Source organism: Anneissia japonica, unplaced genomic scaffold, assembly GCF_011630105.1.
Source record: "Anneissia japonica isolate Jap-2015-1 unplaced genomic scaffold, ASM1163010v1 scaffold287778_len1315358_cov176, whole genome shotgun sequence".
NCBI lineage: Eukaryota > Metazoa > Echinodermata > Crinoidea > Comatulida > Comatulidae > Anneissia > Anneissia japonica.
In genome coordinates, this window is record NW_022702824.1 from 705,763 (window position 1) to 710,836 (window position 5,074).

At 29.7% G+C, this 5,074-nt stretch overlaps 1 protein-coding gene and 1 non-coding gene across 2 annotated transcripts in view; both read left to right on the forward strand.

Annotated features, from left to right (window-relative positions):
* The window catches only part of LOC117104059 (transient receptor potential cation channel subfamily M member-like 2), a 54,317-nt gene that overhangs the window by 36,019 nt on the left and 13,224 nt on the right, over positions 1-5,074 (forward strand). The window lies entirely within an intron of this gene.
* On the forward strand, positions 2,073-2,144 carry Trnat-agu. Its single transcript has one exon. It is a non-coding gene; the product is annotated as a tRNA-Thr (tRNA).

Consider the following 5,074-nt stretch of genomic DNA (forward strand, 5'->3'; position numbering starts at 1 on the left):
CCTAGACGATAACGTGCATATAACGTGTGTATGTTTGTTGTGTTATGTTGCTGGCAGTACAAAAGATTGCGCGTGTGGAGTCAGCGCTCTAGTATTCTCATTTGTACATTCATACAATCTTAATACTGTACTGTTGTGTGATTAATTTTATAATGATTCTGGGAACAAGGTCACTTTTTTTGTTATAATTAGTGGACGTTTTTCGATTTGGGGGGGGGCTGTGCGAAGCTTTCGTTTAGTTTCGAAAAGTATGCATTCTGTCTTTTCTATGTTTGATGAAAGCTTGTTATCAGTGAGCCATTGTCGACAAGAATCTAAAACTTTTCCAGATTGGATGAAATAAAGATTAGGGAGTAATTTTGCCCTACCTGACGTGGAAATGTACCTGTCTCTTATACACATCTAGATGTGTATAAGAGACAGGAGCAACACGGACCAGTACTGGAAGTACCAACGATGTGATATCATCGACGAGTATTTTAGAAGACCCCCCGTGGCACCTCCATTCATTGCTGTCTATCACATTTACATCCTCGTTACCTACATTCTTCGTACTTTCTGTAACTGTACTAAGATTAGAAGGCCAGTTGGTGTCTTTAGTAAGATATCAATAATATAATAAATATAATAATAGCAATAGTAGTAGTAGTAATATTAATAATAATAATAATAGAATAATAATAAAAATACTAATAATTAATAATAATAATAATAATAATTATCATTATTATTATTATTATTATTGTGATTATTATGTATTATGATTGTATTGTTTTTTGTTTTTAATGTTTGATCTTTTTAGTAGAAGAATTTGTAATTGTAGATTTTATGTAATTCAGCTACCAATTCGGATGCCAATCAAACAATGTATTGAAAAATAATTGAAATGACTACTAGGATTATTATTATTATTATTATTATTATTATCATCATTTTTATCATTATTATAATCATTATTTTGATCATTAGGCATATTACGATCATCATCACCATTACCACCGCCACCATTATTATTATTATTATTATTATTATTATTATTATTATTATTATTATTATTATTATTATTATTATTATTATTATTATTATTATTATTATATTTATTATTATTATTATTATTATTGTTATTATTATTATTATTATTATTATTGTTATTATTATTATTTATTGTTACTGGTATATAATAATTTCTTTAATTCCTCACAAATATGTTCCTACTTTCCTACTAAAAACCATAATCTAATTTTTAAAAATTACACTAACACAAAAGTTTCATTTGGATGACTTGATGAGTTTTTGAGGTATCTGATCTGCGACGTTTTCTTTAAATGGTCCATGATCGACACCAAAATATAATCAGTAATAAATATAATAATAACAATAGTAGTAGAAGTAGTAATAATAATAATAATAATAATAATGATAATGATAATAATAGAATAATAATAAAAATGCTAATAATTATTATTAATAATAATAATAATTATTATTATTATTATTATTATTATTATTATTATTATTATTATTGTGATTATTATATTATTATTGTGATTATTATATTATTATTGTGATTATTATATTATTATTGGGTTTTTTTTATGTTTGATCTTTTTAGTAGAATTTGTAATTGTAGATTTTATGTAATTTGCTACCAATTCGGATGCTAATCAAATTATGTATTGGAAAAATAATTAAAATGACTACTATGATTATTATAATTATTATTATTATCTTTATTATAATCATTATTTTGATCATTAGGCCTATTACGATCACCAATACCACCGCCACTATTATTATTATTATTATTATTATTATTATTATTATTATTATTATTATTATTATTATTATTATTATTATTATTATTATTATTATTATTATTATTATTATTATTTTCATCAATATTATTATTGTTGATAGTAATTGTTATTGTCGTGATGGAATAGAAAATAACTAGATTTGCGTCAGGAGAAACATGTATAGGTGTAATCAGTACGTTTGAAAACAATTACTATCAACACTGCAGTACCCGCTGCTTACTTGGACTCGAATTCAACCCTGGCCATCAGGCGCAAGCTCGGTGGTCTAGAGGTATGATGCCAGGCTAGTGATCTGGAGATCGTGGGTTCGAGTCCCACCCGAGAACAAATGCAAATGTTTTCAAACGTACTGAGTATTCAGTACATTTCCACGTCAGGTAGGGCAAAAATTACACCTATACATTATTATTGATGTTATTATTATATATTGTTACTGTGATATAATAATTTCGTTAATTCCTCACAATTATGTTCCTACTTTCCAACCACAAACCATAACCTAATTTTTTTTAAATTACACTAACACGAAAGTTTCATTTAGATGACTTGATTAATTTTTAAGGTATCTGATCTGCGACGTTTTTTTTTTTTAATGGTCCGTGATCCCAAAATATAATCGCTTCATTTTTAGAACGCCTTCTAATATTTCAGTTGTGCACCTGCCAATTCCTACCATTCCCTACCACGTTCTGACTTAACATACTGGTACGTTGTTTTACCCTTTATAGCTGACAAACAAAGTGCGTGCAATGTATTGGTGTTGAAATGGACATTTGAAAATAGAAAAATGGAGATTTGGCTTTTAGCATCACATGATAAAATGTAAAGGTGCATTAAAAGTATTCCAAATAAGTTCCGGAAAAAAAACTGAAACGCTGTACACATTTACTGTAATTGAACTAATTTAAATATTCATTTATACCTATTGTTTCAGCCTACTGGTAATACGGTAAACTTTTCGTTGAATGGTACTCATATCCACACACCATACGTCGGATCGTGACCAAAATTTAAACACTTCTTTATTAAAACATGAAAAACTATCATTAAAAACTATCATTTTCAACCATTGATCCAATCAAGAGATAATTAGGTCTGGGTCTTAATGGCCCTCACAATTTGTTCCTTGTAACTCGGTTAAACTTTTCACGAGGGTTCCAATCATATCTTCTGATTATTTTTTGAAACATACGGCCTGGGATCTTTTCCTTTAGGTGGTCCTCATATGCACACCCTATGCCGATTGGTCACCAAAATTTAATCAACTCATCCTTGGGTTATACCTAACAATCCCTGTAACTGGCATTTAAACCAGTGAGCTGTTTTTTATGGGGTGCCATACGCCTTGGGCACTTTAGTGTAGATGTACGCTTAATAAATCTTATTATTATTATTATTATTATTATACGCAGCAAAAGTCCATGTTAAAATCAAAATGTAAGTGCAAAATTCAATGTCTAATTTATCAAAACATAGGCGTAAATTTCTGAAAATGTAAATCTGGTTTCCCAAAAGTTATAATTTTTGAAGTTCTTTAATTTTTCAAAAACGATTTTTGCACCAATGGCGTTTCATATTACTTATTTGCATGGCGTTCCATAGTATACTTTTTCTGGGATTTTTCTAATTCGCATCAAAAAGTTTCTCGCATAGAGCTATTAAACTATTAATTCTTATTATATCTCTATTTCTCGACATAAACTGATGCTGGTGGCGTTTTTCGAAATGTGCTAATACTACGAAAAATCAATAAATTAGAGGCACTAGACTTGCGAAATGTAAATCAAAACTAATCAGCCAAGCGCGATCACCAACTCTATGCTAGGCATTATAGGCTAGGCCTATATGGGCTGGGATTTGCAACAATGTCTTGGACTAGGAGGCCTCTAGGCTAGGCCTATAATATAGTATAATTCTGTATAAGTAGTCATGAATTCAGGTTTAAATTGTACCAAGGTCGAAATTAACGATCGCATTTTATTTTCCATTGAAAGATAAATAACTTTAACTTAAGGAATTTAAAATATTCAAAAATAAAACTGTAGACTTAAAAAAAAAAATTAAATTTAACTTAAAACACAAACAACGCGATAGGATATGAAGTTTGCGATAATGAATTGGTATACTGTACTGTATTTTTCGTCTGAAGTGCCATTCGTTTTGGGGTTGCTACATAATCAGGAGTTGTAGAATCAGTGGCCCCGACATTGTAGTTCTTAAAAAAAAAAGTCTTGTACCATTCTATGTTCTCTAACCAGTAACAACGCAGTTAACAGTTAATTTTTCTTCAGCAAATTTTAAATAGAATCCTAAATCCTCCTTTATGGAACTTCATATCCTATCGCGTTGTTTATATTTTAAGTTAACTTATTTATTTTTTATTTTATTTATTTATTTATTTTCTTTTTGAAGCGTACAGGTTTGGAATATTTTAAAATCCTTATGTTAATTTTTTTTTAATTATTTATTTATTTTTTTTTTATTTTCAATGAAAAAAAATGTGATCGTTAATGGTACAATGTAAACCTGTAAACATATGATTACTTATACAGAATTTTACTATATTATAGGCCTAGTCTAGGACTAGGCCTCCTACTATAGTATAGAGGCCTAGTCTAAGACCCTGATGCAAATCCCAGCCCACATAAGCCTAGCTCGTGATTGCAGTACCCTGACAATTAAACATTAGCAGACGCACTGGGAAGCGTTGTTCACAGCATTGGACTGCAGCGAAAGTTGATTCCCCCTTCATTAATGGAACAGGCCCACGTCATGCTTGGCTGATTAGTTTCGATTTACATTTTGCAAGTCTAGTGCCATACGCAGCAAAAGTCCATGTCTAGTTTTGTTGTAAAATGTATTTCAAACCAGTCATGTGATTAGTTTTTGAAATATCTTGTCTAGGACAAATTCCTTTAAATGGTCCTCACATCCACACCTTACTCCGGACAGTCACCAAAAATTAATCAATTCTTCATTGAGTTATACATAACACTCCCTGTTATTTTCAATTATGTCTGTGGAGCCGTATTTGAGATATTTTGTACACAAGAAAAAAAAAAAATTAAAATAGCAAAGCGTTACACACACACACACCCACACCAACATCACAAAACGAAAACATTTATCTCCTGGCGGAGATAATAATAATAATAATATAGTAATTCGTTAATATTGACCTTTGAACCAGTTGTTCTTTATTATACAGACTCTGTCCAATTATTCAAAACAATTGAGTCCATATCCACCCTCTGACC